General features: G+C 43.6%; 1 pseudogene; it reads left to right on the top strand.

The window, feature by feature from the left end:
- The first annotated feature begins 3,928 nt into the window (after positions 1 to 3,928).
- LOC118574820 lies at positions 3,929 to 4,717 on the top strand (annotated as a pseudogene).
- The last annotated feature ends 5,826 nt before the right edge of the window (positions 4,718 to 10,543 follow it).

Genomic DNA, 10,543 nt, shown 5'->3' with positions numbered 1-10,543 from the left:
CCCCTCCCATATCTCCTGTTCCCTCCTCCTCGCCTCCACCCCCACCCCATCCACCCCTCCAAAAGGGTAAGGCCTCCCATGGGGAGTCAGCAAAGCCTGGTACATTCAGTTGAGGCAGAACCAAGCCCCTCCCCCCTGCATCAAAGCTGAGCAAGGCATCCCACCATAAGCAACAGGCTCCAAGAAGCCAGCTCATGCACCAGGGGTAGATCCTGATCCCACTGCCAGAGGCCCCTCTAACAGCCCCAGCTACACAATTGTCTCCCATGTGCAGAAGGTCTAGTTTGCTCCCATGTAGGTTCCACAGCTGTTGGTCTAGAGTTTGTGAGTTCCCACTGGTTTGGTTCAGCTGTCTCTGTAGATTCCCCCATCATGATCTTGACTGCCCCCTTGCTCATATAATCCCTCCTCCCTCTCTTCAACTGGACTTCCAGAGCTCAGCCTGGTGCTTGGCTGTGGACCTCTGCATCTACTTCCATCAGTAACTGCATGAGGGCTCTATGATAACAGTGAGTGTATACACTAATCTGGTCACTGGAGTAGACGAGTCCAGACAACCCCCACCCAACATTGCCCTGGGTTCAAGGTGGGGTCATCCTTGTGGATTCCTGAGAAATTCCCCAGCACCCTTCCTCTTCCTATTCCCATGATGTCTTCATTTCTCATGGTGTCTCTTTCCTTGCTTTCCCACTCTGTCCATGTTCCAGCTCCAACCTCCCATTTCCTTATGTTCTCATCCCCATTCTTTGCCCTCCATTAACACTCCCTCACTCCCAGTTTGCTCATGTAGATCTCATCTATTTCTCCTTCACTGGGCTATCTATGTGTCCCTCTTAGGGTCCTCTTTGTTAGCTAGCTTCTCTGGAGCTGTGGGTTGTAGTCTGTTTATCGTTTGCCTTACTTCTAGTATCCACTTATGAGTAAGTACATATCATGTTTGTCCTTCTGAGTCTGGGTTACCTCACACAGGATGATTTTTTCTAGTGCCATCCATTTGCCTGCAGATTCCATGATGTCATTGTTTTTTACTGCTGCGTAGTACTCCATTGTGTATATGTGCCAATTTTCTTTATCCATTCATGGGTTGAAGGGCATCTAGGTTGTTTCCAGGTGGCGTTGGTGTAGATCTTTTCCCATTCTGTAGGCTGTTGTTTTGTCTTATTGACCATGTCCTTTGCTCTACAAAAGCTTCTCAGTTTCAGATGGTCCCATTTATTAACTGTTGCACACGGTGTCTGTGCTCCTGGTGTTATATTTAGGAAGTGGTCTCGTGTGCTAATGTGTTCAAGACTACTTCCTACTTTTTCTTCTATCAAGTTCAATGTAACTGTATTTATGTTGAGGTCTTTGATGCCCTTCGACTTGAGTTTTGTGCAAGGTGATAAATATGGATCTATTTGCGATCTTCTACATGTTGACATCTAGTTATTCCAGCACCACTTGTTGAAGATGTTTTCTTTTATTTCCATGTCATACATTTGGCTTCTTTGTCAAATATCAGAAGTTCATAGGTGTGCATATTAATGCCAGGGTCTTCAATTCGATTCCATTGGTCCACATGTCCGTTTTTATGCCAGTACCAGGCTGTTTTTATTACTGTAGCTCTATAGTAGCGCTTGTGGTCTGGGATCGTGATACCTCTAGAGGTTATTTTATTATACAGGATTATTTTAGCTATCCTAGGTTTTTTGTTTTTTCCTATGAAGTTAAATATTGTTCTTTCCAAGTATGTGAAGAATTGTGTTGGTATTTTGATGGGGATTGCATGGAATCTGCAGATTGCTTTTGGTAAGATTGCCATTTATACTATGTTAATCCTGCCTATCCATGAGTATAAGAGACCTTTCCATTTTCTGATATCTTCTTCTATTTCTTTCTTCAGAGACTTAAAATTCTTAACATACAGGTCTTTATCTTGCTTAGTTAGAGTTACACCAATGTATTTTATATTATTTGTGGCTATTGTAAAGGGTGATGTTTCTCTGATTTCTTTCTCAACCCATTTATCTTTTGTATACTTGAGGGCTACTGATTTTTTTTTTTAGTTGATCTTGTATCCAGCCACCTTACTGGAGGAGTTTATCAGCTGTAGTAGTTTCTCAGTTGAATCTTTGGGGTCACTTATGTATACCATCATATCTTCTGGGAAAACGAAAGTTTGACTTCTTCCTTTCTAATTAGTATCCCCTTGATCTCCTTTTATTGTCGTATTGCTCTAGCTAGAACTTTAAGTACTATATTAAATAGGTATGGGGAGAGTGGAAAGCCTTGTTTTATTCCTGATTTTAGTAAAATCGCTTTGAGTTTCTCTCCATTTACTTTGATGTTGGCTATTGGCTTGCTGTAGATTGCCTTTCTTATATTAAGGTATATTCCTTGTATTCCTGATCTCTCTAGAACCTTTATCATGAAGGAGTGTTGGATTTTTGTCAAAGGCTTTTTCAGCATCTACTGAGATGATCATGTGTTTTTTTTTGCTTTCAGTTTGTTTATATGGTGGATTACACTGACAGATTTTTGCATGTTGAACCATCCTTGCATCTGTGGGATGAAGTAATCTCTGGATTACTTGGATATGGTGGATAATTTTTTTTTTTTGATGAGTTCATGGATTCGGTTTGCCAGTATTTTAATGAGTATTTTTACATCAATGTTCATGAGGGAGATTGGTATGTAATTTTCACTCTTTGTTGCATCTTTGTGTGTTTGGGGTATCAGAGTTTACTGTAGACTCATGAAAGGAGTTTGGTGATGTTCCTTCAGATTCTAGTGTGTAGAACAATTTGAAGAGTATTGGAATTATCCCTTCTTTCAAAATCTGGTAGTATTCTGCACTGAAACCATCTGGTCCTGGTTTTTCTTTTGTTTTCCAGTTGGGAGACTTTTAATGACTGATTCTATTTCCTTAGGGGTTATTGGTCTATTTAAACAGTTTATCTGGTCTTGATTTAATGTTGGTATGTGGTAGCTATCCAATTTTGAGGAGTACAGGATTTTGAAGTATGATCTGATGATTCTCTGGATTTCCTCATTGTCTGTTGTTACATCTCCCTTTTCATTTCTAATTTTGTTAATTTGAATTCTCTCTGCTTTTTGTTTAATTTGGATAAGGGTTTGTCTATCTTGTTGGTTTTCTCAAAGAACCAACTCTTTGTTTCATTGATTCTTTGTATTGTTCTCTTTGTTTCTATTTTATTGATTTCAGCTCTCAATTTGATTATTTCCTGGCATCTAGTCCTCCTAGGAGACTTTGCTTCTTCCTGTTCAGGGGCTTTCAGGTGTGCTGTCAAGTCACTAGTGTGAAATTTCTCCAACTTCTTTATGTGGTCATTTAGTGCTATGAATTTCCCTCAGCACTGCTTTCATAGTGTCCCATAAGTTTGGGTATATTGTACTTTCATTTTCATTGAATTCTAGGAAATCTTTAATTTCTTTTATTATTTCTTCCTTGACCCAATGGTGATTCATTTGATCATTCTTCAGTTTACATGAGCTTGTAGGTTTTCTGTAGTTTTTGTTGTTGTTGGAATCTAACTTTAAGCCATGGTGGATTAATAAAATATAGGAGGTTATTCCAAATTCGTTTGTATCTGTTGAGATTTCCTTTGTGACTGAGCATGTGGTCAATTTTAGAGAAGGTTCCATGGGTTTCTGAGAAGAAGATACATTCTTTTGTGTTAGGGTGGAATGTTCTGTAGCTATCTATTAAGCCCATTTGAGTAATAACTTATGTTAGTTCCCTTATTTCTCTGTTAAGTTTCAGTCTGGCAGACTATCCAGTGGTGAAAGTGGGGTGTTAATGTACGATTTAAGCTTTGGTAATGTTTCTTTTACAAATGTGGGTGCCCTTGTATTTGGGGCATAAATGGTCAGAATTAAGACTTCATCTTGGGCTCTTTCGGCCGTGCTTGCCAGCAGACTCGCCGCCATGGGCCATGTAATCCAAGGGCAGTGGAAAGGTGCGGGTTCTGTGTTCCGCGCGCACGTGAAACACCCACCATAAGGGCGCCACTCGCCTGCGTGCTATGGACTTTGCCGAGCAGCACAGCTATATTAAGGGCATTGTAAAGGACATCATCCATGACCCTGGTCGCGGTGCTTCCCTCGTGCTCCCCTCGTGAAAGTGGTCTTTCGTGATCCCTACCGATTTAAGAAGTGGACGGAGCTGTTCATCGCCACAGAGGGAATCCACACTGGGCAGTTTGTGTACTGCAGCAAGAAGGCCCAACTGAACATCGGCAATGTTTTGCCTGTGGGCACCATTCCTGAGGGTACTATCGTGTGTTGTCTGGAGGAGAAGCCAGGGGACAGGGGCAAGCTGGCACGAGTTTCTGGGAACTATGCCACAGTCATTTCCCACAACCCGGAGACCAAGAAGACGCGCGTGAAGCTGCCTTCAGGGTCCAAGAAGGTCATTTCCCCAGCCAACAGAGCTGTTGTTGGTGTTGTGGCCGGTGGGGGCAGAATTGACAAGCCTGTCTTAAAGGCTGGCTGTGCCTACCACAAGTACAAGGCCAAGAGGAACTGCTGGCCACGTGTCCGGGGTGTGGCCATGAATCCTGTGGAGTATCCCTTTGGAGGTGGTAACCACCAGCACATTGGCAAACCCTCCACTATCCAAAGAGATGCCCCTGCTGGGCGCAAAGTGGGTCTCATTGCTGCCCGCCGGACTGGGCGACTACGTGGAACCGAAACTGTACAGGAGAAGGAGAAGTAGAACTCAGGAGCTAATAAACTCTGTCCTTGGGCTAAAAAAAGAAAAAAAAAAAAAAAGACTTCATCTTGGGGGATTGTCCCAGTGATAAATATGTAATGTCCTTCCCGATCTCTTTCAATTGATTTTAGTTGGGAGTCTATATTGTTAGATATGAGGATGGCCACACCAGCTTGCTTCTTAAGTCCATTTGATTGGAAAGTCTCTTCCCACCCTTTCACTCTGAGATATTGTCTGTCTGTGAAGTTGAGGTGTGTTTCTTGTATTCGGCAGAAGGATGGATCCTGTTTTCGTATCTATTCTGTTAGCCTGTGTCTTTTTATAGTCTAATTGAGACCATTGATGATAATGGATATTATTTACAAGTGGTTGTTAATTCATGTTATTTTTTTGGTACTAGTGTTGTGTGTTTCTCTTCTTTGGTATTTGTTGGTGTAGAGTTATTTTTTGCCTGTGTTTTCATGGGTGTATCTAACTTCCTTAGCTTGGATTTTTCTTTCTAGTAATTTCTGCAAGGCTAGATTGGTGGATAGCTATTGTTTAAATCTGGTTTTGTCATGCAATGTTTTGTTATTTCGTCTATGGTGATTGAGAGTTTTGCTGGATATAACAGTCTGGGTTGGCATCCATGGTCTCTTATTGTCTACATAACATCTGTCCAGGACCTTTAGGCTTTCAGAATCTCCATTGAGAAGTCAGATGTTATTCTGATGGGTCTGCCTTTATATGTTACTTGGCATTTTTCCTTTGCAGCTCTTAATAATTTTTCCTTATTCCATATGTTTAGTTGTTTGATTATTATGTGTCAAGAGGACTTTATTTTTTGGATCCAGTCTATTTGGTGTTCTGTAAGCTTCTTGTATCTTCATAGGCATTTTCTTCTTTAGGTTGAGACAATTTTCTTCTATGATTATGTTGAATATACTTTCTATGCCTTTGAGTTGGTATTCTTCTCCTTCTTCTATCCCTATTATTCTTAGGTTTGGTCTTTTTATGGTGCCCCAAATTTCCTGGATGTTTTGTGCTATGACTTTTCTGGCTTTAGTACTTTGTTTGACTGATGAAATTGTTTCCTCTATTGTATCTTCAATGCCAGAGATTCTCTCTTCCATCTCTTGAATTTTGTTGGTTATGCTTGCATCTGTAGTTACTGTTTGTTTACTCAGATTTTCCATTCCCAGCATTCCCTCTGCTAGTGTCTTCTTTATTGCCTCTATTTCAGTTTTCAAATCTTAGACTGTTTCCTTCACCTGTTTAAATGCTTTTTCTTGACTTTCTTTTGGGGATTTATTGATTTCTTCCAATTTTTTGTTTGTCTTTTCCTCAGTTTCTTTATTGCTTTCTTCCATTTTTTGTCTTTTCTTTGATTTCTTTAAGGAAAATTTTCCTTTCCTCTTTAAAAGCCTCTATCGTCTTCTTAAAGTCATTTTAAGGTTGGCTACTTCTGTTTCTTCTGCATTTGGATGTTCAGGTCTTACTGATGTAGAACCGCTAGGTTCTGATGGTGCCATATTGGTCTTTAGGTTGTTGACTGTATTTTTGCACTGGCGTCTACCCTTCTCTTTCTCCACTCGGTACAAGTGGTGTCTGTGTCTGAGGGAGCCTCTCTTGGTCTGATCAATACTCTTGATCCAATGGGAGCTCTTGGTCTAATTGCAGCTCATGTTCTAATCCGTGCTGAGGTACTCTTTGTCTCAGGGGGCAGCTCTTAGTTCAATTGGCACTGGCAGGCTCTGTATCAGAGAGCAGCTGCAGTTTCTGAGGGTGGGTGGGTCTGGGAGGGGCTTGGGTTACAGGGTCTGGTGGGGGATGGTGGTAGTCTGACCTGTCTGCAGGAGACCTGCCTACTGGCATGAAATTGAGACTGCAATGAAGGTGGTGTGAGGACAAAGGTTGTGCCCCTGGACCCAAATACTTGTGGCTGGATTGTTCTGCTAAGTGGACAAAGACTTATCTCTTACTCCAATTGGCGCTGGCCTGCTCTGTCTCAGGGGACAGTTGCAGTCTTGGAGGGTGTGTGGGGTTTTTGTGAGGTGGTTCTTGTTTGTTAGAGGGTCTTGTGGGGGATGGTAGTGGTCCAACCTATCTGCAGGAGGCCTGCCTACCTGCCTGAAACTGGGACTACAATGGGGGGTGGTATGGGGACTCAGGGTTATGTCCCTGGGCCCAAAGCCTAGAATCTGGGGCTTTCAGCTGTAAGGACAAAGACTCAACTCTTAGTCCAATTGGCACTGGCCTCCCATGTTTTAAAGTGGGAAAACCTATCTTCTTTATTTTTTTAGCTAATTCTTCCTTGAAGAATTCCCAAGTGCCTTACCAAATCTACTGATGACAGTGAAAATGATTGTGAGGTGTGAGGCTGATTGCTGCTGCATAGAACATTAGAAACCGGAGCAGGTGTCAAGGCAGCTACCTAGTGTGGCAGCAGCCTGAGGAGGGCATCCAGAGAAAGCCCATATCCACTGGAGAGAAGAAGCCAAAGAGTCAGACATCTGCATGTGGAATTTGTGAAAAGCAGCCAACTCTGGCAGTGGCGTTTGGAGCCCAAGTGCTTGTGGGAGATTGCTACAGAAAGGCTGCAACAGAAAAAATCCCAAACTCCCTCAGACACTTGGGGAAAAAAGAAAGGAAAACATAGGTGGGGAGGCAATGACTCTGATGGGAGCCCCTGTGTGCAGTTCTAGTTAGCTACAAAGCCACATGCAAGGTTTTCGTGAATTCACGCCTCAAAATTTGAATGCCAAATGAAGCATGAATCTAATTAATCTTAACAATAAAACCCAGAGTCAGATATTAGGGTGAAAGCTGAAAGGTCAGAGAAGTAGAGCAGCCAGCAACCAGAGAGTTCTTACTTCTACGAAATCTCAGACAAAACGGGGAAGAGATCCTGTCTCTGTGAATTCTCAGACTGAATGGGGGTACATCCTGTCTCTACCCATCTTATAGTCCTGTCCCCTTCTCCTAGTGATGGGATTAAAGGTGTGGGCCTCCCACATGCTGGGGTCAAATGCCTGAGCCTCCCATGCGCTGGAATCAAGTGCATGTTTCTACCATATGCTGGGTTCAAAGGTGTGCACCAATACTGCCCAGTTCTGTTTCTCTTTTAGACTGACAATCTCCTGTAGCCTTGCATGGCCTTGAACTCCTGATCTTCTTGCTTCCTCCTCCCAAGTGAGGGGATTAAAAGAGGGTGCCACAACTGTTTAGACTCTATGGTCACCTAGTAGCTAGCTCTACCTTCTGCTCTCCAGCCAAGCATTATTTGTCAGAACACAAACTAAATGTCATACAGCATGGTAGCCAGGCACACAGATCCATGAAGCAAACATTGTGGGACAGGGGCAAGGGTTTGGGCGCATTACCTTTAAAGCAGTGGCTAGGTTGCTGTGGCTGCTGAGAGCATGCCAGTTCCCTCACTATATCCCTGCACTTCCACTGATATTTTGCACCATTCATCACCAGATGTCCCGAGTCATACAGAGAATTCCAGGGCTTGGAACAGGAGAATTATGCCCCCGAATCATTCTTTTAGGAATTCAACGAGGCACTCAGATTGGTGTCTTCCCTCATTGTCATCATAGAGCCTACATGCAGTTACTGATGCAAGCAGATGCAGAGATCTACAGCCATTCACTTGGCCAATATTCTAGAGTTCAGTTGAAGAGAGGGAGGAAAGATTATAAGAGCAAGGGATCATGATGGGAAAAACCAGATCAGCTGACCAAGCTAATGGGAGCTCATGGACTCTGGACTGACAGATGGGGAGCCTGCATGGGACCTACCTAGGCCCTCTGAATGTGAGTGAACGTTGCATGGCTTGATATGTTTGTGGATTCCATGGCAATGGGACCAGGATTTATCCCAGGTACATGAACTGGCTTATTAGAACCCATTCTCTATTGTGTGATGCATTACTCTGCTTTGATGTAAGTGGGGGGGCGCGCTAGGTCCGGATCCAACTGGGTATGTGAGCTTGTGTTGACCACCCAAGGAAGGCCTTACCCTCTATGAAGAGGGCATAGGTGTGGGATAGGAGTAGTTATGGGTGGAGAGAGGGAAAAGGGGAGAGAGGGGGAACAGGGATTGGTAAGTACAAGGGAAAAAATTTAATAAAAAATTTATTTAAAATAGAATTCAATGGGCCCTCAATACCTCATGATGGGGTTAGAAGTGATGCCCACAGTGGGGGTGGGAATCTTCCAAGTCCAGCTGAGACTGGCTGATGGGACACTAGTGAAGCTGCAGCTTACTGGACAAATTCTAGGTGGAGGACTGAAGAGAGGACTTATCGGGGTTCCTGGTGTGGAGGGTGGATGAAAGGAAAAGAGCAAGCCTGAGAGCTCTCTACCTATTGGGACAGTAAGACCATGTTTGAAACCGGCAAGCTGGAGATGGTCTCTGCTGGCAAGCTCTGAAACTGGCAAGGTCTCTACCTGTTGGGAGCGGATATTCACGATGTGGCAGAAGAGCAGTTCCAGGCCAGGCAGGCGTATGCATGTGAAGCCTCTTGGCACAGACATAGTGCTCGGGCCAGTGGACAGCACTAGTGAGATGAGATCTCCAAACCTAGGCCTTGAAAATGCCACAATACAAATGTCAGGTTTGGTGGTTTGGGTAAACTAAGAAGAAAAGGGCAAATGGAAATGAAATACAATGGATGCCATAGCCACACTATCGTTTAAGGACAGCAATGTGGCAGCATAGTCTCACGTCAGTCCTGCTGTCCCCCTTATTTCAGGAAACACGTCCTGATGACTGAGTCACCCTGGTGCTCTTACCTCCAACAGTAGCTACCCTGTCCTGGAAGCTCAGTGCTGGCAGGGCAATCATCAAGTCAGATAAGAGGATTTCGGTGGCCCTGGGGTGTAGGCGGGTGTCCTTCACATGAAAGCAACGGGACTAGGACAACTGCTCCACCACCCACTGTGGCTACTCCATTCCGAAAGCATTATATGTCCTTATTAACTTACTAAAGTTCTCCGTTCAGAACACAGATTTACACATTCATTTAAATCCTTCATGAATTTATTTATTTATTTTTAATTTCTTACTTCAGGTCTCACTTGTAGTGCAGTTTGGCCAGGAACTCACTATATGACACAGAATGATCTCAACTTTCTGGCCACCTTCCTCCTTTGCCTCCTCTGGGATTATAGGAATTGGCCACTATGCTTATTGAATATGTGTGGATGTGTCTGTGTCTTCCACAATTATAAACATGCTCTTACATGCAAGCTCCATGTGTGCAATGTTTGCCCCTTGTGCTGGATCTCGTTAGGCAGCCAAGGCCTGCCTCCAACTCATGACGATTTTGCCTCTGCCTCTCAAGATCCTGCATGAGAGACTAGCTGACACCGATCTGCCTATCTCTAAAACTTACCAAGGCATCTAGGTTCTTAAGCTGAAAATGGAGATCATGGCTCTCCCAATGTAGGGAAATAAATCCCCATTGCTCACTACTGGATTCTTGGTTCTCTGCCTAAATTACACGTTTCCCAGTGGGAATGGGGGCATTCCGACTGACGGGGAAAAGCCTGCCCTTACTACACTTGACTGGTGCATTCTTCTTTAAACTCTGATAAAACATTCCAAAAATTGGTCTCCAGTAGTTCCACACAATGTGATCCCGGGTTTTACCCTTGTAGGTTCTCAGCACCAGCCAGTCCCCTCCAGATGACCAGATCCTAGCAAACAGATCAAGCATGTCACTCTCCATGATTGAGAACCTTCACCACTTGCCTCCTATGTTCCACGGTCCATTTGCCAATAGTGGCTCCCCAGGCAGTATTCCAGATTCAGACCTTGTGGGTGAACTGCCTCTTCAAATTA

This window comes from Onychomys torridus, chromosome X (assembly GCF_903995425.1).
Source record: "Onychomys torridus chromosome X, mOncTor1.1, whole genome shotgun sequence".
Classification (NCBI taxonomy): domain Eukaryota; kingdom Metazoa; phylum Chordata; class Mammalia; order Rodentia; family Cricetidae; genus Onychomys; species Onychomys torridus.
Note: the sequence above shows the minus strand (reverse complement) of the source record. Positions and strands in the feature narration are given on the sequence as shown.